Raw genomic sequence first — 26,523 nt, forward strand, 5'->3', positions numbered from 1 at the left:
CCGTCTACACATTCACATAACAGGCATCCCTAATACGGTACACAGATGACTCCACACTCATTTGCACATCTGACAATGTAGCACATCTCCAAAAAATTACTCAGGAAGTTTAACCGACACTGAAACATGGCTTTGTATCTCAGAACTCATGCTCAGTCCTAAAAAGCAAACTCTCTCTCTTGACAATATTGAAGTCACTTATCATAGAAAACAATATCAGGGATGATAGTGGATGATAAACTTAAATTCAATCTACATATACAAAATTGCACAAGAAAAACTCATCAAAAACTAGGGATGCTTTATAGAGCCAACATCATTCTCACTGACACACCTAAATCTACACTTGCCACTACCTATCTCCTCCCCACACTTTTTTATGGGGCTCCCATACTTACTAACCTTCAGGCATCACATAAATCAAAGTTTTAAAAATGTTATAAGAAATTTGCTAAAGTTGCAGTAAATACCCCTTTTAGAACCCACCACTGTAAAACACTAAAAAGCCTAATGTGGTTAGAACTACCCCATCAACTAATATATATGAATATACAAAGTATTAGAAAGTAAGATGAGAGACAAGCAGTCTAGATTCAGATCAGGAGGCAGAATAACCAATCCAATGTTTGCAATGAGACAGAGAGTAAGGAAAAAGTTGGAGATGAGAAGAGTTTGTTCCTAGGCTTGGAGAAAGCACATGACAATGCTTCATGAAAGATGATTTGGCCAGTGATGGTTTGACATCCCAGAAATATTGGTAGAGTTAGTGCAGGCTATGTACAATGATCCAATGACACAGGCATGTACAATGCTTGGAATCACAGAGGGTTCAACTCTGAGCTCTCTGATGTTCATATTAGTGATAAATTATTTTAGCAAACAGGTCAGAGGAGGAACATCAACAAAGCTGATGCATGCAGATGAAGTGGCATTGCAGGTAGACTCTGAACAGGCACTTCAGCAATGGATGGAGGAATGTAATGCAAAACTGAAGGGACATGGAATGAACTGAGTACAGATAAGACAGTTGTAATGGCAGCAAATTAGATACATCCAAAGAAAGTGAGAACTGAGACAGAAGGAAAATATTGGAACAGGTTAACAGCTTTAAGTATCTGGGAGGGGGTTGAGGAGAAGAAAAGTCTGAATGAGGAGCAGTTGCAGGCAATTGGAATAAAGTGTGAGGAGTAGTATGTGCCAGAAGAATGCCACTGAAACTGAAAAGTAAGGGTACAAAACAGTGGTGCAGCTAATGCTTCTGGATGGTAGAGAAACTTGGGCAGTAAAGGCAGAGTAGTTGACAAAACTAGAGGTGAAGGAAATGAAGTGATTGAGATGGGTGGTAGGATGCACATTGTTGGAAAGATGAAGAAATGATAACATCAGTGCAGAAGCCAAAATAGCAGAGAAGGTCAAACAGAACAGATTATGGTGGTGCATGCACATGCAGAAAAGACTTTGTTGATGAGGATTTGAAACCGGCAGAAAGAAGGCAAGGGGAAACTAGAACATCTAGCAAAGAGGTGGATGGATTGTATGAGAGATTTGTGACAGTCAAGTATGACTCAGAGAAGGTAGGAGGATGGCACTGACTTGAGAGAAGGGGTGAGAGTTCATTTAACTCAAAAAAATATATACCTGAGAAACTAGTGGTCTTAAAACTTCATTGATGAGCTCAGTCACAATAATTTCCAAAAATCATGAAACCAAGTTTACCCCATGTAAGAAAACAGAAAAAAAGGAGTTGATGATGCTGATGATGCTGCTGCTGCTGATGATGATGAATGTAAGCCTATGACACATACATATGAGTGTAAAAGCAGAAGAGTTCATCTCTCTCTCTGTGTTGTAACTTCTGTTAGAACTAGAATAATGGAATATTAAATATCATCACACTATCAACATGCAGATCACAAGCCGTGCTTCCACATTAGAAGTTTGAATGCATTTCCTTTACAGTTGTGTACTATGTATTGTGTGTGTTTATTCATAACAGTTGTTACACTGATTTTACTACAACGTAATTTTTTTTATAAGTCTGGTTTTATGTTCACTCTTATTTACAAATAGTCTAAATGGTTATTTACGTTGAAAATGAGGCTGTTAGTTGATGGACACGAATTAATACCTGCAACACAAAGTCAATGTGAAACCTTTTAAGATGATGACTATATCACTATGTCTTATTTTATTAAGTTACATCAGGCATGGTAAAACTTGCAAGAATGTAACATTTTACTTCAACTTTTAAACAATGTACTGTAAGGAACAAGCAGGCATTCTGTCATATCCCCAGTATGTTACTTTCTACCAGGAGAAATGCTGAGATTGTGTAATCAAATTTCTTAACTGATTCTCTATGGATGTTTTCTGCCTCTTTAGCCATGGCCTTTAGCTGGATAGTTAGGTATCACTTTGCATGTAGCCTGCTTTTATGTTCTGTACCACTGCATAGCAGTTTGGTCTGATATCCACCCTTGTTGTTTAAGTCCCCCCTACTTTGCCTGAAGGTCACTTAAGTCCAAGATACCTGTTTTAATGATTACTCCCAGAGAAATGTAACACTTCCACAAAGCTAGCAACAGTAGCCAGAGACATTTGCACTGCTCTCTCACCCTTATCTGGCAACCACTGTCCACTGAACTCTTCTGGCTGAAGGTAGCCCATGCTGCTGTCAAAATATTTTTTTTCAGGCAAAGTGATAGGAATGTCATAATCAGTTTCTGGTCTTGCTGGTTTAACAAACAAGTTTCTGTGGTAAATGAACAGTGCATACTTCCTATTCTCAGAAAACTGAAATCTTTACACAACAGCTACAGTAACCAGGTTTGTAGGAACTTAGCCAAATCTTGCTTTTCGCTATTCCCTGCAACCCAAAAAATTATATTTCATTAGTGGACTGATTTTTCAAATCGTTAGTCTTTGATACTAGAACTTCATGTTATTTACTATGGATTTCTATCACGAATACAGAGCTATTGCTTCGATAGTTCCATTTTTTTTCCTGTGTTCTGGATTCCTTTTAGTACCTTTTACTGTTCCAAAGGTACTGCTTTTTGTTATAGTATGATGAAAAACATTTTGTCATTATCTTCATCATCATTATCATTACCCCTTCTGATACTGTCACTACAGGGCGATTGATCCCATCATTGCAGGGTTATGTGCCCCTTCTGTTCCCATCACTCCAGAACGATGTGCCCTTTTTAATCAGCTGTGACTTGGGGCTTTTGTTGAGATAACACATGGGCAGCAAACTACTTTAAACCATTGAATTTTTGGTGAGTATTTTTTTGAAGAAGGAGTACATGTTCTTCTTTGTTATAATTGATGCTGATTGTGTTAACTGCTGGCCCATTAGATTTCCAGAGATGAAAGGGAATGAATATACAAAATCTGCTTGTAACATGTTGAATTCAGGTCCTGAGGTTTGGAACTCTATACATAGATACCCCCAACACAGTTTTATTTTATTTTAATAAGTCATACTTGTGATTTATGTCCTGATGAGAACTCTGTTAATCCTTTTCCAGTTTAGCAAATATATGCAAGATCTACAGTATTACATTTTAACATGGTCATCCACAGAAGATCGTAAACATGTGCCTAGTTTGTATATCATATTTCCTAGAATCTTGTATTGAAATGTATACATACTAATAGCTTACTCTTTTAAGGAATCACAGCTAGAAACTGAAGAAGGATCAGAAAAATAAGCACTTTGTTGGATTACAAGCAAACTTCTGGCAGTGATAATTGTTGAGAAAATGTACTAAATCATGTAAATGGATAATGTTTTTTTTTTACAGCACATTAGGGTTATGCAGTCTTCTGTGTTCAAGACTAGATTTCTGACCAAGAAATTTAGAAGACAGTAAGGCTTTAAATTTGAAAAAAAAAATGAACAGTTTGACATGCTTGCAAGCAAGACCACAGGAAATTACACGCACACACACACACACACACACACACACACACACACACACACACACACACACACACACACAATAATAATAATAATAATAATAATAATAATAATAATAATAATAATAATAATAACAACATAAAAAAATTAAATAGGTGATAGAATTCATACTGCTCAGTCCCCACCTCAAACCCTGAGAACACAGTTGTCTATGCAAAATTGTTCACAGATACTCTAAACAATTATGTTAATAAATGCATAGACAGCTGTGCCTACCAGAAATAAGATCAGAAGAAAGAAATCAAAAAAACAAGCCACCCTGGTGGAATCTGAACATCAATAGGCTATAAAACATAAGGAAGAAATCATAGCAAAAGTCAGGAAATCTAATTCCCAGAAGGATAAAAACTCTCTTATCAATCTAAACAAATACCTCAAAGGGTAAATCATGTCTACCAAAGCCAACTGTGAGGTAAAAAATAGTCTCCCAGGCTAAGAACAACCGCAAGGCTTTCTTTAGCTATGTCCGTAAACCTCAAAGGCTGTAACAACAGTGTGCACTGCTAATCATGAATAAAGATACCTACATGGAGCTGGAAGATACAGCAAATCTACTAGTAGACAAGAGGAGTCTCTCAGGGCTCAGTGCTGGATTCTCTCCTTTTTGGTATTTACTTTTTGGAAGTTAAGGCCAATGAAAAGGGCATCTGGCTGACCAAGTTTCCAGATGACTGCAAACTGGGAGCAGTCGTAGAATCCACCAAAGACACTGATATCCCCAGGAAGGGCTAATACAGACAAATAACTGGTCCATAGACACAGTTTAAAACTCATTTCCAAGAACTGCATAATAGTATCCCTTGAGCATTTGGCCACCCCAGGACACTTCCTCTTTGATAACACATTCCTAAGAGCAGACCCAGTAGTCAGGGATATGGGGATGTATGTAGACAATAACCTGTCTTTTAAGCAACATGTGCCTAAGTAAGTAGAAATCTTTCTCTGTTGCTCAACTTATAAGTAAGGGTGTGGCATCTAGGTCCAAGGAAGTCATCATTCCACTATACTCAGCCCTCAGCAGACCCATGATTAAGTACAATGCCCCCTTCAGTATGTACCTGACTACAGACATGCAACAGGTGGAATGTCGAAGGAGGTTCCTCACAAAAAGAATACAGGGTGTTAACAACATGTCCTATGCAGACAGCCTCAAAGCCCTGTCCCTATATTCTGTCTCCTACAGACTGTTGAGGGGTGATCTATGTCTGGCATGCAAGGCATCCCAGGATTGCACTCTGATGGATCTATTGCATATATGCAAAACAAATAGCATCAGAACTACCCAACCCAGAGATTTAAACCTTGCCTATGACATAAATAGGAATGTTGGAGGGACAGATATGAGTCTCAGAGAATGCCACTTCTCTGGAGCAGGCTTCCCACCATGTGAAACAGAGTGATTTTCTGATTCTATTCAAGCATATCTTGAACCAGTGGATGGGAAATCAGAAATTCACCTCTGGTCTGTCACCTGCATCTATAAGGGATAGAGGCAACCTGTAAATGTTTGACCATGCATGTCCTTGCTTACACATACCCCTAAAAATAACCTCTAGTGCACGAAACTTGTTGGATACATTTGAAATACATGGATAGTCTTAAAAAGGCCCTTGTGGTTGCTAGCCTAGTACATACTTATGAACCTATGAACCTATGCTTATGATAAATGTGACAGTAAACAAAAAAAAAGGTGAAAATGATTTTTATGGAAGACGTTGGAAGAAGCAAACCACACAACCATACTTAATAACAGTAGATAACAGTTTGACCATTGTTGGCTTCTTCTGCTTGTTAAAGATAATGGCTTTCAGGTGCTCACAGTTGCACCCATTAATTAAATCTTCTACTACAGCTGCTTTAGAGTGCTTGTGTAAAAAAAAAAACAAGTGGTGTATGCTTTGTACTCAGTGAAACACTGTCATTATGAATTATGTGTAACAGCTTTTACTTGTATTTGTTTTAAGCACATAAACCAGCATTCCTATGCTGAAATGATAATAACACCAGTGTGGAGTCAGTGTGCTGCAGTCACAGTTTAGGAATGTAATGTGCTGTGTACTGCAGAGTTAGTATATCACGCAATCACAACATTAAAACAAGTATTTCATAATAATCACATGACATAAGGACCTCAAATGATAGACATTCATTTACATAGACCATCATTTTGTAATGAGTTTTAACAAAACTGGTTTCACATCCTAGTTCATTTTCTCTGTCTATATACATACACCCATGCATAGTCACCCAGACATAACTTATCAGTGTAACTTGTGAACTGTTTATCTGTAATATGTACACAATACAGAATAAAAGAGAATGCACAGAACCAAGGCTTAAAAAGTAAGATGGCAAAAAAAGTATTAGGAATATTTTTAAGTGGGGTTCTTAAGAGCTTTGTGCTGAATCATAACTATCATCAAAGCACAAGAGACATGGTTGTTCATTATTCTGTTAAACAAATGCACATCACTGTAGAAACTTATAAATCTAAAACGAAAAACTTTTTTTAGATGACACATATTTTTTTAATGACTGGCAATAGTCATTTTATTTTAATTTTTGTTATCAGACTTTGATCAGATAAGCACTATAAATACACAAAGTCTATATTACAGCAGATGCTCGATAGATTTTATGTGACAATTAAGTTTTACATTTTCACATTTTAATATCAACAAATCCACCCTGTTACACAGATTACAGTAGTCAAGTTGACACAACTGATTTTAATAATAAGAATGTTACCCTCACATGGTAAACAAAGATCTGAGATTGGGACCAAACATATTTTTCTTGAAAACAAGTAGTACTGTTAAGTTAAACCATGTTCATTAATTCTCTAAAATTTCTGATAAAAATGCAAGCTCATCAGAATTGCCACTACTGCATTTTTTGATTGTTTTATTTTGATAAGGCTGTTTCTAGACAGGCAGTTATAATTTCTCATTTTTATTTTCCTTCTCCTCATGTTTCTCTTTTCTGTCTGCCCATATAGGTAAATACCTGAGCTCTAGTTTGGGAAGCAGGATTTGTTTCTCAGAATAAAAGTAAAATACATTCTTCAATGACTACAGCACAATGTTGATGTCCTATAGTCTGTGGCTTTCTTTCTGTGATGGACATACTGCAGAAGCGGGCAGTCAGGTAAACAAACAGATCATAATAGAATGATAATAATAGAAAATAATAACTATAGGGGTAATTTGGTTGTTAATTCTATAGCTGTATCGTTTGTCAGGTATGACAGTTATATAAGGATTTACTTCTGAAGAACCAGGTTTGATCCTGGGGCTAAACTCTAAATGGTTGAGTAGACAGGCCAGGAAAGAGAAAACCCTTTGCATTATTTCCACCAATTAGTATATACTAATAGTCAGCACCGAACTATGGCTGAGACAGGATCTACATATGACACATGCGGTTTATCCAGGAGACTGAAGCCCAAATGGGTAAATTTGATTTGTTGGAGGTAAATCTTGCCTTACCCGTGGCTGACATATGATTATTAGCATTAAACACCAGACTTATTTTTAAAAAGAAAAGTCTTACTTTTTAAACTGCACCTTTCCTACATCAGAAAGCTACTTAACTATGTTGTCTTTGAATGTCCTTGAGGATCTGTGTAATGTACTACTGGTATTATGCAGAAGAATTATTTTAAAAAGATGTTATTTGCTTTTTATTAATAACTCCAGTTTGTCATGGATCTCATTGCCATCGTTGGGCCTGTGTGCTTAAAAGTGAAATAGAGACATCTGTGTCACACGCTGAGCATGCAGTCATCCTTGTCTGCACAGCACTCTCATGAAATTACATGCTACCACAGATCACTGACTTGATGTAGCACTACATAGCTAAACTCTCCGAGGCACTTTAATATAGTGGGAGGTACAGGCTATTCTGCAGTGCAACTGATAGCATGGTGTTACTGCTTTTATTGACACTAAACATGCTGCTTGTGTTGTACTAGTGACGAGTTGGTAAATATAGTTTGTTATCACTAGCAAACCTGTGCTGTGGCAAATGACCCATTATTAGGGTTCTTTTAAAAGAGGTGTATAACACATATACATGTTAATGTCTTATAATTTTTCAGATTTGGCTGGTGTTAGTTTTGAAATGCTTAAATAATGAGCCTGCGCAGTCATGTAGGTTTCAATATGAGCTTTGGATGATTGCTACTTCACTTAACATGAAGTGAGCCCTGATCTTTATCAAGGATCATGTAACTCTGGAAGGCAGCCAAGAATCTCTTTTCTCTGTATGTATGTCTTTGGGGTGGGGTTGTCATTTCTCTTGTAGTTTTATAGAGAAATCCATGGGGAGTAACATGGTATAAGTGTACAACTGGCTCAGGAGTTATGTAGTATTTTGCACAGAGGTCATCACACGTTCTGAGCAAGTGACTGGCTAAATTAGGTCATATAGCATTTAGTATGCCATAGTAGCTCAAAATCTGTGAGGAAACCTTGTAGGGACACTATTGCAGATAAATGTGACATCACATTGTCATCATACTGGCATCTCATGACCGTGAATGTCTGACATTTTCATTTCACAGCTGTGAATACACTCAGTCCCTTGAAACATTACTATTTCTGCATATCTAAATAAGAGCAGACTGCAATGTGTTTTTTTAATAGATGCAGCTTACTTTTTCTTTTCAGTAGCCTGCTATATTATAACATACATACTATTTCATCCTAGAATGCCACTCCTCTTGCCAGTCTGTATTGCCTTCTAAAGCCTAAAATACTTTTAACTGTCCTTCTGGATGGTCATATGATTTTTTGTATCCTTTTTCTGGCCTACATGCCTGCTGATCATCAAACAGCTGTCACTGCTCATTCTTTCTCCATTACCTCATCAACACCAGTCTGTGACCTGGATGTTTGCATTTTGACCATAAGCCCACCCTGCTGGCTGATTTAGATGCTTTTGTCACACAATGGTATATTCTGCCCTCCCCCTGATGTGTGCCTCCTCCACCGTTCATGCTCCATTAGGACTATTGTCACTAGCTTGGGATCACTAAGCTCACATTCCCTGCTTCTGCATTTGCTAGTTGTGTGGAAGGTTTTACTTTCAAAAGCAGCTGTCCAGGAACACCACACCTTCTCCAGGATGGACAAGCAGGCATAAAACACACACTCTCTTGCCCTCCACTGCCTGGATCTTCCAGTACCAGAGCCACTACTGAAACTCAGGGCACCTGGGTCTTATTAAGGATTTTGTCCTTATAAGTCACAGACCCTGATAGACATTTTTTCCTCTCTTATGGTTAAAGTTATGGTTATGATTAGTAAACAAATATGGATTGGGTCCTAGGGTTGTAGCATGAGTAAAATACTGGCCATACAATACAGTGTAAAGAGTCATAGTAAATAAAGTCCATTTGTGTGAAAGGACGATAGGCATGATCTAAAAATAGGGCTCAGTATGGTGACCAGTGTTCTACGATGTCATTATAAATTATCTTGTTAAAGGTCTGGAAGGAAAAGTTTGCCACTTTGATAAACAAAATAAATATCAGCAGGGAAAGACCGCAACCACCAGTAAATGTCGTCCAACGAGTTTATTAACGCAAGCAGACTGCCATATAAAGTTTTCGTCAACACAAACTTTTGACTTCATCAGATACAGTAAAAAGTACAGCTTTGCTGGATTTATTACACAATCAATCATTCAATTACTATGATAAATAAGTTCTCTTAAAGAAACATCAATATAAACTTCAGAAAAAGCATAAAATGTATATAAAAATATTCAAATAACATTCCCTAACCATAAATAAAACATAATAAATAGTTTGTCATCAGGTCTATGTTTACATGTTATTGGAAAACATATTTAAAAGTTTTTTATAAACCAATGTATAAGTATATAATATTCAGAAAGCACTTCATTGGAACACATTTATATTGATAAATTATACCTTGCCAGCTTTTAATTTAAGCAGAGGCACTATAGATATAAAATCATTGAGACCTGGAGCCCTATTGGCTTCTAATAAGATCTGCCAGTTTGTTTCCCTATGCTCCAGTTTGGTCTCCCAAGGGCCCCCTGGTTGTCTTTGGCCATAGTTTCAAGGACAAAAAATTCATATCTGGCCATGGGGCATACCGAAAGATGTCTATAAAGTGCATTTTTAACATTTTCTTTCTGTATTTCATAAAGATGTTCATAAATTCGCCTTTTGAAATGTCTTTCGGTTTTGCCCACATAGAATGCCGGACATTCTAAACAAGTTACTAAATATATTACTCTCTGACTATTGCAACTGAAGAACTGGGGAGACTTTATCACCCTGTTTCTAGCTACAAGAAAAAATTGGTCAGTGTTGGAAATATACTTGCATTGTGAACATGTGCCACATCTAAAAGTACCCCTACGTCTATTACTAAAAGCATTAATATTGGGTTCATGTTCCAGCAAATTCTTAATATTATTCCCTTTATGATATACCATCTTAATGCTCTTTCCTTGTAAATTCTCAAGATCTGTGATATCCCTGAAAATATTCCATTCATGCAGAATTATGCTACGAATTGTGCCTGAATTGGCACTATAATCAGTGATGAAGGTCTGATTAAATTCTGTCTGGGGATGGACTGTTCCTAAAGTTTTTTCCAATTGCCCAATGCCCAAGACTGGTCTATATTTATCATATCTACCCTCTTGGACTTCCAAACAAATTTTATTGATAAATTCCACAGGCTAGCCCCTTTCCAGAAACATCCCAGTAAGTCTAGAACATTCAAAATGATAGTCCAAATCATCAGAGGTCATGCGAGATGCCCTGACAAACTGGCCCTTGACAATCCCTCTTTTTTGGTATCCTGGATGTGAACTATTGTAATGGATATAACTGTTAGAAAACGTAGGTTTCCTTATAGATGTTAGATCTGAAACCTTCTTGCTGGACACTAAGGGCCACATCTAAATATTGTACCATACCTGAATGTACTTGATAAGTAAAATTCAAGAAAACAGTACTGGAATTTAAATATTCCATAAAATCCACAATTGTATCATCGGTACCCATCCAAAAGATACAAATGTCATCCAAAAACCTGGAATAAAATATCCAGTTGCTCTTATATCCACTGTTCATAACAAATTTCTTTTCCCAAATTGATAAGATAATGTCAGCATACATGGGTGCACAATTGGCACCCATAGCCACTCCTGAGGCCTGCTTGTAGTATTCACCTGAAAAATAGATAAAATTATTATGTAATACCAATTCTGCCAATTCTAAAATGAGAATAATATCATTCTCACTAGCCCTAGGGCACTCCTTCAGTGCTTCTTCAAGCCATATTAAACCCATTTCATGAGGTATAACAGAAAAAAGATCAATCACAACAATGGCGAGGAACCGTAGATTGGGTACATTTAACTCAGATGTAATTTTGCTCAAGAATTCCCATGAATCTTTGAGCAAATATGATTCCCTAGGCCACAAGGTGTTAAACTTCCAATCCAAAAATTTGTAAAGGGGTGCTATCTTTGATCCCTGGGCAGCAACAATAGGCCTTAAGGGTGGGTCGGTAATGTCCTTATGGATCTTGGGTACCCCAAATATACAAGGGACCCTAGGTTTCTTGCTTTCCAAATAACTATATACACTGTAATCAATAATTCCTTGATCAAACATGTCCTTAATAGCTAGATCTATTTTTTTATATGAAATATGTATTTCATTAATGGAAACAGGAGTGTATCGTGAGTAGTCATTTAGTAATGCAAACATTTTGCTCTCATATATAATCTTCTCCATAAGGACTGTGCCACCCCCTTGTCTGGTTCCATAACCCTGATGTTTGGATTGTGGCTCAACTCGAAAAGCAACGTATTTTCTTCTGTAGTAAGGTTAGCAGAAAATCTATTTTTTCTAGTGTAATTTCTTATTTGCTGTTCCATTCTATTTTCCAAATTTCTTAATTGGGGGTGTAAAGGAGGGTTAAAAGTGCTAGACCTGTAAGGAAAAACAGGGTTGGTCTGTTTATTAGAACCCAAAAGGTTTTCTAAGTTCAATTTTCTTATAAACATTTTAAGGTCTAGTATAACCTTAGTAATGTTGCTGTTCCTTTGTGGCACATATTTAAAACCTTTTGTAAACAAGTCAAAAAACGTATCAGTTACTTGGAGATCACTGTAATTATATATGTGATAACCTGCTCTGGTATGAGCACAAGAATTTTCACCATCTATTTCTCCCATAGTGCCTAACTTTCCCTGTGCCAATTCTGGTTCCTGTTCAGGTTCACATTCCTGTTCCCCCGTATGATTGATGTACTGGGGAAAAATACTGATTGTTATTCTATTGGTTACGCTGTTTGCGTATTCTCTCAGACCTCCTAGGTAGTGGTTCTGGACCTGAATCCATAACTGTGCTTTTTACTGTATCTGATGAAGTCAAAAGTTTGTGTTGATGAAAACATTATATGGCAGTCTGCTTGCGTTAATAAACTCGTTGGACGACATTTATTGGTGGTTGCAGTCTTTCCCTGCTGATATTTATTTTGTTTTGTTTGCCTTTAAATCAGTTTGGTATCTGTTTTGGTTTTCACTTTGATAAACAGATAAAGTTATGAAATGGATCTAATACATAAGAAGTTGTAGAAAGAATGATAACAGACATTCCTAGACTGGGCAACATACCTATCAACTGTACCAATTTTTGCCTCAAAATTTTGGTCTGTGTCTCATACAATTTATGGTTTTCTGGCAAATCATTGAAGACTGAAATCAATAAATAACGACATACATTTGAGTTTTGGACTTCGTATCCTTCAGGAAATCCTGTCATTTTAGCAACTTTCTAGATGTATAAGTATTTCAAATTTGCCTGTATTTTTGGGACTTTGACTGCCATTATGTTAGGCATTGTCCAGATTTTCTTTGTTAAGGGTTTGAGAGGTATGGCTGTCAGTTGTCTTAAATTTAGTGTAAACATGCAAAATAATTAATGTTGGAAGGATAAAATTATTGGAATGCAACATAGATTTGCAGAGCAGGGAATAATTACTTCAAGACAGAAAATATGTCTTGAGTTGGTTATATTACATGTGCTAAAACCTAGCAATCTGATACTGCAGCAGGAAGGTTGGTAAAGGGCTGGCATAAATAAAAAGAGCTATTACAGGTAAAACATTAAAAAGTCATTATCCTTTTACATAAACAGTAGGTAAGATCCATTCTGCAGTATAGTGTGAATCTCTGAATGCCTCTAAATCATAAAGGCATCAAATGTAGATACAGCACAGAGAAAGTTAACACAATGTAATGCCCAGCCTTCAGCAGTAGCCTTATAAGTAAAGACTAGCACCGATTAACATGTATGTATATGAAAGGAGGAAGTTAAAACATGACAGAGAATTTAAGTAACTCCAAAGAATGATGAAATCCACATGAATACTATCTTTCAGTAAAAAGATGTACATGAACAAAAATGGCACATTTTGGATATTTTGTTGAGCGACTCAAGAGGGGGCTATGAGGAAATATTATTACAGCAACAGGGTGGTGGATGAGTGACACATCCTTTATGATGAGGGGGTAAGATCAACACCTGTGATGATAATTAGAATTCTGGAAGAGATATAATGAAGTGGTCAGACTTGATGGGGCTAGTGGTCATTAGCTGCTGTCAAAATGTCTGCTCTGCTCCTTTGAGCCTGTATTTTCTATGTCCAGACTAAGGCAAATCACATTGCTTATAATTTCATAGTTTTTTTAGTTTAACAAATCTGCAATTTGTCTGATTAATCTATAAACATGCAGTTTCATGGTCTGCATTTATATTTGCTATCTCCCATATAATCATCTAATTTAGTCTTAAACTTAACCAAAGATGCACTTTATCTAACATCTAAACATGCAGAACCACATAAAGTGTCGCATACTGTATATCCAAGCCACACCTCTAAACCTCCAAGCCACACGTCTCAACCTTTTACCTCAAGACATCGGGAAAAAGCTAAAAATAATGGGGGAGGGACAAAAGCCCAAAAATAGGGACAGATTTTAAATATTGACATTATAAACTTAGAAGTTGATATAATAAAAGGTTTTGTGTTAGCATGCATTTTTCTGAAGAATATAAAGTCTGAAACTCAAATGTATGTCATTATTTAGTGACTTCAGTCTTCAATGATCTGCCAGTAAATCACAAATTTTATGAGGAACGGGCCAAAAATATCCGGCAAAAATCTGGACATTCTGCGAAAATCTGGACAGTTGAGAAACATGACCCAAGCACTTCATGGCATCCTTCAAGTACAGGACTAGACAATGAAAAAAGAAAAATCTTAGATTATTCTGACAGCCATATTTTACATTCAAATTCTGAAAACAAATACCAAAAGTTATGCAGAACTCATATCATTAGAACTAGCTGCATCAAAGAGCACACTTTCTTCTTGACACAAGTTATACTCACCTGTATAAGAGTTCCAATGATGAGGTCACCACATTTTCTAGAAATATTAGCTTGGACACAAATACACAGCTGTCAAAAAGTAGACTCTGCCCTCAGACAAGCCTTTCAGACAATCACATTGTATTTACCAAACACAAGCTTGCTTCTTGAAACCAGAACTCAATACAAGAGTTTTCATTCAGATAAAAAGGATTATACAAGATTTGCAAAGATTCCATTCTGTTCACTAGTAGCTTTGCTATCAGTTACATAAACAGGAACATAAAATTTACTTACAGATATTCCTGTCTGTCCAGAGGTGGATCATTTTTCCAGCCACTGCAAATAGTTTGTTTTAGTCTGTCAAACACTGGTTTACAACGTTCATTTGCTTACCCAGAGCAGAATACATTTGGTAGTGCAAAGTTTTTTGCATCCAAAAACAGCACAGAACTTCCCTACGTCAGTCTTTTCTTCATTTCTCAGACTTTTCCTGCATTCCTGTTCTAGTTCAGTTGTTGCTTACATTTCAGTAAATGTCCACACGTTTGCTACAAGTTCCACTGATGAAGTAATACTCCATTCACTCACTTCTAGAAAGTTTTAAGGCAGGCAAGCAGGACCAAGTCCTGCCAATTCATTAGCTTTTAGTGAGCTGGGAGCAGAACGAAATTCTCGTTACTTCAGATTTGCCTCTGTTTCACATGTTCTTACTTCGAAAACAGTAAGTTCCCCTGGGGTGAGAGTGAGCTGAGCATGTAGTGAGGTGACGGCACCATGCTGGGGATGGGGAGTCTACTGCTTAGGTCCTGCGCTCCCCCTTTTACATGCCCATATGCATCCAACATCCAAGGTCTGGCTGTGAAATAGGCTGTTGTGAGGCAGCCATCAGCATTGGCTATAATTAAGTATGACTGTCAATCACTTAAAAGAAGAATAATAATAACAGGTTTTGGCATGAACAGAATACAACTCTAATTTGTGACATTACTGGCTTAGAAATCTTCAGTGATTTATAAATTTTATGAAGCACAGGACAGAAATGTGAGGAAAATAGGGACATTCTTCAAATCGCTGGACAGGCGACAGGTATGCTTATTGGTGATATGATTGATGTAGTTTATTTACTCAATCAACAAATAAAGTATGTATATATAAGCGAGCTAATGTGGATTTTCTAAGTCTGATTGGTCGAAAGCAGGAATCTTTAGGAGGTCAAATAGCAAAGAGGACGACTCATTGTCCTTAACCATCTTTAACAAATGGGAATATTTCCCTCAGACGCAGCCTTACATAATAATTCAGTAGGAGAAGAACAAAAATTTCCTTGAAATACTAATGCACCAGCTTTCTAGAGTGTGCATTTGGCTATGAGTGTTTACATGAGAGTGTGTGTGTATGTGTGAGTGTGTGTGTGTGTGTGTGTGTGTGTGTGTGTGTGTGTGTGTGTGTGTGTGTTAGGTGGGTGATCATCAGCAAAAACAGCATGATCACTGGACCCAAAGCCTATAAGCCAGTTACATGTTTGGAAGGCACACTTCATATAAATCACATAAAACAGATTGTGAGATCAACACATAGGGCCTGGCTCTAACATTGACTCTTTTAGTCTTGAATTGTGCTCTGTCGTACTCAATCAGCCAGCTTCTACAATGTGCAGAACCATACCGCTCAGCCTCTTAGCTCATGAAATCTGGACAAAGCATAAAATAATGGCCCAAAAATAGGGTCTGATTTTAGATATTGCTCTGATAAACTTAGAAACCTACTAGAGTAACAGGGTTTGTATTAGCATGCATTTTTCTGAAGGAGATGAAATCTGAAACTCAAATGTATGCCATTATTTAATGAATTCAGTCCTCAGTGATTTGCCACAAAAACACAGATTTTATGAGGAATTGACCAAAAATATGAGGCTAAAAATCTGGACATTTTCTGAAAATCTGAACATTAGAGAGCTGCGTGTGGAACAAGTTGTCAAAGTGCATTCTGGAGATGTGGAGGGAGACAGGGCTCTACAAAATGGATGGGAGATCCTGTCTAGGCCATCTCAGCCTTCACCAATGAGTGACTAATTACTGTGTGGTAGACAAAGGAAGAGATCTGCTATGATCAAGTCGCTTCCCAAAATCTTATTTCAGGAATGTTTACATTCTTGTGGAGCATCAATTAACCCTTCTGAACAAAAAGAGGTGTCAACCAAACCCTGTCACACTCTCCCTAATCACTTTGTAAAAGACTCATTATTGTGTGTTGTAAAAACAGTTCATACATTAAAGCGAGCCTGTAATGTTGAATCTATCCTATAAACTGCCTAAGGCACTTTTCCTGTTAGCTTTCTTTTTCAAAATGTTGGTTTAGAAGGTCCAGAAGAATAATGTTTCACTGGGGAGTGAATATTCCAGAGGTGGAGGTGAGACATTTTCTGTCATTGTGTGCTTGGTAGACTTTGAATTGTAGCTAGGCTAGGGCTTAGACCTGGACTCTGGGCTCCCTTTCTATCAAACTTTTGTGCTCAGGCTTAGGATCATGAGATGACCCGTAAGATCAGGTTTCATTTAAATGTATTTTGTTAGACAAAAATACAGTATTCTCTTTGCATAAGTCTAGAAATGCAGCCACATTAAAGCAGGCCTTCACAGTATGCATACAGTTTCAGTAAATGCACCTTCAATCAGTGAAAATAACCTTCAGTCAAGAATACTGATAAGAAGAGAATGTGCAGCACATTGAGTACAAACACATTTTGTTTGCATGGTATAAGGCTTGGAAACCAAGGTTAAAAGGGTATGTAGATTATTAGGAAATATGTCACACAGTTAGTTCATTTGGACTGATATGCAGAAATACACTGCAGTACAGACACTCGATGTAGAAAAGCATTAATGGTTCATGATTGCTTCAGAATTAGGACATCAATGGCAATCGATAGAGATCTCAAAGAAAGTCTGAGATATAAAGATTCCGTAATTATGCAGGAACTAAGTTATGGTCTCCTCCCCACTGGACCATAAGTAATTCTGTTGTTTTCCATGGATACCTGAACTAATATTCAAAATAAGTATATAAAGAAATGAAGAAAAAAAGATCAGGTTTTCTGATTTACTCCATGATAGCTCTGTAGACAGACTCATTGTTGAGTGTTGTAAAAAAGCTCCTACATTAAAGTGGGCCCTCTGATGTCGAATCTATCCTATCAAGCATATTTTAGTTATAGAAATGTAAAAAGCTATACCCACCTGTCCTTTGTTCGGAGTGTATGTATTATATACTTAAACTGTATTTATTGCATCTGTCCATGTTAGGACCTTTAGCACTATCCTGAATTGTGAACTGCAGTGTTGTGTGCCACCTCTAGGTTTACACACACTGCAGCTCAAAGGGTCATCTTCATTTTATTATTTGATGTGATTCCTGCAGTTACAGAAAAGCACAAACTTGACTATACAATTCATCTAAAAACATATTCTTGAATATGGAATACCATAAAGGGCACACTACAGAAATCATTTTTGCTGGGGGGGGGATGTGCCCTTACACCCCCATATAAGGAACTACTCCACTGACTCAAATACTGTCACTTTAAGGCTGGTTCTACTTGGAGGAAAAGTGAGCATTAATAAATAAATGAAATGTCTTATTCTTTCTCGGCAGTGTTGTGGTCTGGGAATCCATGGAAAATATGCATTCAACCCACACGCATCAGCACAACATGGAATGATCAAGGAACAATGGGAAAGCAATGTACTTAGTTATGCTGAAGATAAAAGATGTGTATTATGTGTATTATTCCACATATATGCATAGTAATATTTGTATTAATGTATGTATTTACAGTATATTGCAATATGATGTCACTTTTCACCAATGCATATTTTTTGTTCTTTTATTTGTGGAGCTTTTCTCCCTGATCCTCCACAGAAAGCAGGTCAAATTAACCAGTCGGACTTTCCTGGTAAACAAATGTCAATCAATCAGTCAATAAATCAATCAATAAATAAAATAAAGAAAATGAGCAAAGAAATATTGAAAAGGTGAAGGTAACCCTTACATGAAAGTTTTTCTAAGCATAAAAGAAGAGGAGCAGATGACAAAAAAGAGAGAGAGAGAAAGTACCCCCTTTTATTGGAAAGTTTTGTGGAGCAGAGAGATTCAGCTCTGACTCTGACAAATGGTCCTGGATTAACTGTCCTAGAGGAGCAAAACGGGAGGGCTAGAAGGAGTTTCTAGAAATAGCTTGCTGCTCCTCTGAGGAGTGAGATGATCTGGCAAGCTGCAGTTTTTGCACTTAATGGAGACAAAGAGAAAGAGAAAGGCATAGACATTCAGAATAGGGGTCAGTGATACACACTTCTTCACTGAGCATGTGAAGAAACATGCATTCTTACAGGAGAAAGCATAGCAGACTCTGACATCTGTGATGGTACATGTCAGCTGCTAGGGAAGGGGTTAGGAACAGAAAACTGAAAATCTCCCATAGCTGTCTGGATGCCCCTCAGTAGACTCTCGCTCACATAGAATAAATGGGCACAATAGTATCTGAGGTTAGTTTGCCAGAAGGCATACAACAGAAATAAATAAATAAAAACAGCAGGAAGGGCATATAATGCAATAATATAAAATGGAGAAGTTCAATGCTTAAATAAATAGAAAGTGAAAATATGTCAGTGGAGATTCAGTTGCTTGGTTACATAAATAAATAAATAACACTGTAACCCTCCTCCAACAGATTCCATTGCTAAATTTAGTTCGAATTTTACTCCACCCATAGTTACAGCTGTTACACAGATTCCACAATCCCAGCCACCCTCTTTAATTATTATGGATCAAGTTCTCTAAGCTTTTTCAAAAGCTAAGAAAATCTTATCCATGGACTCTGATAATACACCAGGTTGCCAGATTATCAGTGTCAAATATGGCCAATCTGAACCCTTAGTCAACCTCTTTAATTTAGTCCTGTCCACTAGTTACATCCCTTAAGCCTGGAAATGGTCATTGTAATGCTGTTACACAAGAGTGGCCCTAACATGGGCCCTGGTAACTGCAGGCTCATTAGTTACACTAGCTTTATATGTAATGCTATGGAACTTATCATTTCAGACCTCATTAATCTGTACATTGAACATTTCTGAAGCTTGGACCCTCTTCATCTTGTTTCATTAAAGGAAGGTCCTGCCTCATTAACTTCTTTGAAAAAGTCACAGAAACAGTGAATAGTGGCTATGCAATATACACAGAATATCTAGACCTGGTCAAGGCCTTTGACAGTAATTCCCATGCAGGCATTATTGACAGAATTGTAAATCTGAATGTAAGTACTTATGCTCTGCAATTAATAGATAAATGGTTGCCTGATAGAACCTATTTTGTTACAATTGCAGGTGCCAGTTTTGAAAGCAAAAACAACAACAAAAAGTTACCAGTGATGCACCACAGGCTCAGTGTTGGGCTGTTTGCTGTTAGGCATCTATTTCTCAGTCCTTCAGGCCGACACTCCTATCTAAGTTTGTAGATGACTGTAAACTGGATGCCGTTAATCAAGTTTCCACTGACTCACAATTACTCCAGCATTGGTTAGACCATGTTAACAACTACTGCAAGGACAATGGCCTCAAATTAAATAAGATAAAATGTAATATAGTTCACTTTGTTAAACAAAACATTTTTACATATCATATGGGTGACACACCCCTCCAATCAGACACTGTTGTAAGGGGTTTCTTATCATTTGACCATCATGTCTTTGCAGTAGTTCAGAAAAACTTGTATCTGACTCCTCTCATTTCCAAAGGTTTCTCCTCTAGACCCTACAAATTCTTAATTCTCCTTAAATCATATCTCAATAAACCCATTACTGAGTATCACGTACTTTTTGCCATGTGTTTGTCTAAATGTCACTCAGTTTGAGAGACTTCAGAGATTTATAACTAAAAGGATCAGTGGCATCAGAAATATATGTTATCAGGTCAGACTGACATGTCTGTCTGTGTACTCAGTCCCTTATAGACTTCTCTGTGGAGATCTGTATTTAGCCATTTTGAGCCATAACTGATCCAACCCTCTGACCACACCCTCTTTGACCACCTATTCTTTTACAGAACAAATGGTAGCTCAAATAGCTAGTTAAAGGAACTAATCCTTCATCAACAGATAATTAAGATATGTTGGCATGATAGATTTGTATCCCATCAAATCTCTTGCCTCTGGGACAAACTTCCACTACATGTCAAAAGATTAGCACCCTTACCACCTTCAAAGTAAATCTTGATAATTGGATGGACAGTGTCATATTTTCCCTCAGTATAATCCTATCCTGTCTTGCCTTCCTTGAGGCCAGACAGAACTTTTGAATATGTTTTTTGGCTAGGCCTGCAATGGTCTGCAGACCTATAAACCTATGAATGTTCACGTATTATTCATGGTGTAACTTATGCAACTGCTCTTCCTTGAACAGTAAATGATTCTATTTTAGCTCTGGCAATCTGATCTCATAGTCAAATGAAAAGAAAAGGCAGACCAGTTGAGGGAGCTAGAGGTGATGACATAAAGTGCCTGAGATGGGTGGTAGGATGCACACTGTCAGACAGATGAAGAAATGAGAACATAAGAGCAGAAGCCAAAGTAGCTCCAATTGGAGAAAAGGTCAAGAAGAACAGATTACAGTGGTTTGGGATAATGATCAGAAAAGCAGAAGACAATCTAGTGAAGAAGATTTGGGACAGACAGGAAGAAGGCAAGAGGAAACAAGGGTGTCCAGCAAAGAAGTGAATGAATTGTGTGAGAGAAACCTGCGACAGTTAGTCATGAGTGTCAAAAAAGGTAGGTGAGTGGCATCAGACAGAGAGAGATGGAGATAACTGATGCAACACCCTGACTCCATGTGGAGAATGGGAAAAAATGGGTTGATGATGATGATGATGATGATGATCACCACATGATTTGGGTGGTATATACACTCCAACTGTTATCTGTTCCAGGGTTGTCTTTATTGTCACAGTTACACACTCTACAGTATTGGTGTTAACATCGAACATGTAATAATCGCAGGATTCATAGCAATCTTTAATCCCTGGCATAACACCTCCATCTGATTTTTTGTTAGAATAGCTATGTGCATGAATTTAGATGAGATTAGGGAAATCAGTATCTTCAGCATGTAACAACTGACCTACTTGCTTTTTAGCTAGATGGGACTAATTAATTGCCTGTATATCGGACTTAGATTCCCCTGTGCAACTATATGTGTGCCGATCACTTCAACATGTCTGGTGCATGTTTTTTCTAAAATTCTTGCACATAGCTTTAGATAATTTTGTATTGAAAGGAGTTCTAAGTTATAATGTTTGTCACTATGAGAGTTTATCCTTTCAAAGATGAAGGTTGCTATCATCTATTATTACCAGCTGAGTTATTGATTGGTTTAAACCTTAAGATATCTGATATGATTGGGTGAAGAAGAAGTCATGCCCACACAACCTGTTTTGGATTGTTCACTTGGTTCCAAGGAATTTAAGCTCTCTTTACACTTATGTTGTGATCCACATCTTCTGTCTGTTAGTACACCACGATAGTTTCACTATAACCTCCTCAATATTTATCTAGTTCTAGTGAGAGCTTGAAAATGCAGCTTTTAGTGATGGGTTTATCAACACGCACATGGTTCCATGGGGTCCTATGAGAACAAAGAGCTTTTGAGGGAGTTAACAGCAATTTTCAGATCTTTCTCTAGATCAATATTTTTTTTAAGTTTAAAGGCTGCAACTTCATTGCCATATATTATAAAGCCATTGATTGCTTCTAATGGCAAAGCGCCTGATATGATTTGACGTAATTTAAAGGTTTACTTAAATTTTTAATTTCCAATTGGCTATCTTGCTCTGAAGACGAAGAGGAAATGAAAGTTCATTCACTATGATGCTAGGACTTTTATTTATTGCTGTTTTAGACATCTTAACAGCATTACTTGGTGCTTCTGCCATTTTCAAAATACTAACTTATTATATGGATCATTCTTTGTTGCCACGGTAATGAGCTACACAAGGATGATTGGGTCCAATGACAACCATAGCAACTTGTTAGCATAAGTGTATACGAGCAAGAAAACAATTGGCCTAAATTAAGAAACCTATCCAATAAGAAACCCATGACTGAGTGCCTTACCACTGGCTGTTAACTAGATTTTTGAACGTAATTGGCCACTATGCCTCCAACCAATGCTATGATCAGGAGTTTGCATTTGCAAATGTGGTTCCACCCTACATTTGTGATTGGTCATTTGGATTTTAAATAGAATTTGTAGCAGGACCTAAATATGATCTGAAAAAGGCTATATTAGCCAAAAGTGCTTATCGGAATGGACTTTATTCCTGCATTTTAACAGCTTCATCTATTAAATTTGTGTTTTTAACAGTTGTGCTGTGGTGTTCTGCTGAAGTTTTTTTTTTGTGGCTTGTTTTGTTTCCATCGGCAGCTTCAGCAGTGATAGCAGTGTTCATTTTATATGTTATCAACTTCTGTCTTTCTCTTCTTTTTTTCTTACAGTAATGTTCTTCCTTTTAGCCTGCCCTTTGCCTCTTTTCTTCTACTTTTTGTTGAAAAAATTGTGTCATTTTCTGTTTTCTGACTGCACAATTATCATTCTCTCTGATCTGTTTGTTACATAAAGCAGTTTCCTTTTCAGTATGTATTCTTTTTGCATTATGGACATTAATCAACTTCTTTTTTCTCCTTATTTGTTGTGAACATCTTTATTTATTTATTTATTTTTCTTCTATATGTTCTGAATTCTCAGATTACTGGGTACTTGTATCCTGAACTCCAAAGTTGCCATCTGTAGTATCATGCTTAATAGGGGTTGAGTGATCTTTACTGACAGTGGATGCTTCCTTTCCTAAATTTGTGCTATTTGCACTTAGTGTAATATTATTTATTTCATCAGCCCAGCCATAAATATATGTAACAACAGTTGTACAAGCTCTGCCAGTTGCACAATTGCAATCATCACCAGTAAATCTTAATTTAGTACTAATAATAGTTACCAAATCAACTTTTGACATGAGGAACATGTTTCCAGCATTATCAGATGTTAACTTTCTATATGCAAAACATTAACTACACTGTGCATGATAATTACGATTTATTAAATCCATTTTCAGCTACAAATGATTAAGGAATTTTAAAAGAAAAGAATAATCTAAATCAGTTACGACAAAATTCAAGAAATTAATCAGTTAGCAATGTAAGTCAAATTGCATGGGGAAGTCATACAATATGCAAATAACTATTAAATTAAGTACACTGAGCTGACCTTGTACAAGGGGAAATAATTCATAAAGTCGTCAGTCTGACTTCCCGTACCAGTTGTGCCAGTCACTCTAAAATACTGGTTGTAGTTTACAATGAGCACTCAGTATCACTTGCAGCTGCACCTTGTAATAATAGTACAAATCAGAGGTAAAAACCAAAATATAAATCAAAATAAATGTTCACTTACCAAGCAGTTGTACAATAAATCACAGACTAATACTGGAGTGTTTCAGTTAAGCTCTGGATATATTGTGCCCTTGTGCCACCCTGGCAGCTCCCAAGATTCACACATGTAGCACATGTCCAGCCTATACCACCAGTTTATGTACACATGCACATAGGTGGGTTATACAGAAGGAACATGTACCATGCAAACAGGGAACAGGCTGCATATAATGGTATGGCTGCTGTGTTTTGCAGCTGATGCTGTAAATGCTTTGGAGCCATGGATTATGACCTGGATCCCTCATTCGCAGTCACCAGACTGTGGTGGAGAATGTGTTCAACACTTTCCATGCAGAAACAAGTAACATTACTGAGCATGTGCTTAGATGACTGAAAGTTTGCTTCTGCCACCTGGATACATTAGGCAAGGAGTTGCAATATACAACGGACATCTTTGCGGTGTGTGCCACCCTGCAAAATATGGTGGTACATAAACAACTTTGGTTACAGGGACACTTTCCAGCAGGTCTAGCATTGTGTTAGTAACAGCAGTAGAAGAACAGGCTGTAGAGTCTGCGGACAAGGAAACAGCTGTGGTCATATGTAAGTTGGAGGCATGCAGATTACAAAGACACACATCTGGAGCATTTCTCCCTGGGCCTCCACTGAAAATTGACTCATTCCAAGTTGGAATTTCCCAGTAAACAATCATTAAGTAAATAAATAAAATAAATAAATCATGGCACTATCAGACATGCTAGGCCTGGTCAACTGCTGTCAGTCATGACAAAGACATCACAGAATAAAACGATGTATGTGCTACTATTTCCGAGCTATGTAAGGTAGTGATTGGACTGGCCACATTGGGCATTAGACATAACATCACCTACACATATAAGTGAATGAAGAAGGTACAGTTATCATCTCTTGTAAGAATGGATGGGAAGAAACAGTGACAGCTGATAGCAGCACTATAATATGGGGTGAGGTCATGACTGGATAAGTTTGGGCCTATTTCAGGAGACCAGGCAGGGATTTTACTCACAAGTGGTCTACCATGCACTGACAATGTACTATCACCTGTACCTCTACAAGAGCCTGTGATGTTAATGATGTTAGTGATGTCCCGAGCCCTGCCATGGTAGTGTTATATGCAATGCCCTGTCACATCAAACTGTCCCATGTGCATGTTGCCATCAGTGTCAGCCACAGAAGACCAGCAGGCAATTGTCATGAAGACATTATACCCTTCGAAGCACTTAGACATATGCCTATATGCCTCACCATACCATAAACAGTTGTAGGCAGCTCTATATGTGTATAACATATGAAGACATGCAGAATGACTGCAGCAACACATTTTTTGCTGGTTTGTGAACTTTTCTAGCTTCTGTTGGGGGTTCATTGAAAGCCCTGTACACCTATGGGTTGCACAAGTTAGTGAATGGGTGTATCAGGCAGTTTGTGGAAGTCATCAAACTTTTTTTACACCCATACACACACACACACACACACACACACACACACACACACACACACACACACACACACACACACACACACACACACACACACACACACACACACACACACACACACACACACACACACACACACACACACACACACACACACACACACACACACACACACACACACACACACACACACACACACACACACACACACACACACACACACACACACACACACACACACACACTCATGCACACTCTCTCTGCTACAGGCACAGAGTTCCTACATCCTTTCCTGCTCTGCTTATTGGCCCCATGCAGTAGTATGCACTCCCTTTTAACCCACCCGCCTTAAAATACATTGCCATGTCTACCACTATGTACAGGTACCTTCATGTCATTTGTGATCATGAGGGACCAACCTGGGAGGAGGAAGGAATAGGATCAAAGAGCCCTTGGAGAATGATCCTAATAAAGCCTGTCCTGAACCTAGAAAAGTCTACACAGAGGAACAACTAGTTGCATCTATCATGCTTCTAGAGTCTTCGTTTCCAATACACCATTGAAGAAGACAAGGCTCTACTAGAATGTGCCTTGACTCTGACTGGAAATGATTTACCATGGTGGGAATAGCACAACAGAAAAAATTCATCCAATACAGTAATAACTGAGTGTTTTTGCCTGTTTAGAATACAGAATTCTTCAGAATGAATAAATGCAGCAAGACATTCTTCCTTATATAGTGGAGTCACATGATGTGTTATGTAAATGCAAGTACTTAACTATGATTTGCTTATATTTCAACGTAAAGGCTCTAAAGATAGTCTCATTAACACCTGCTATTTAATCAGCATTCAGTCATTTGACAAAACAACTCCCACATCAATAACAAATTAGTCCAATCCCCATCTCTTGGGTTACATTTAATCTTTTTCTTTGTAAAAGAGACACACTTTTTGAATTCAGGGCACATCTTCACGTCTAGCTAAGTCATTTTTCTTATTCATTTTTAGTAACATAAATATACTGATAAGTCCATAGTTGGAGATATTTCTCAGTTTGTCACCTATATAAAACATGGAAAGGGATAAACAGGTTGCCACATATACTACCCCCTTGGTGGTATAACTGTACCTTTGCAAGACAATATCTTAGGATAACCT

Source organism: Protopterus annectens, chromosome 1.part0, assembly GCF_019279795.1.
Source record: "Protopterus annectens isolate FY-2018-M chromosome 1.part0, PAN1.0, whole genome shotgun sequence".
Classification (NCBI taxonomy): Eukaryota; Metazoa; Chordata; order Ceratodontiformes; family Protopteridae; genus Protopterus; species Protopterus annectens.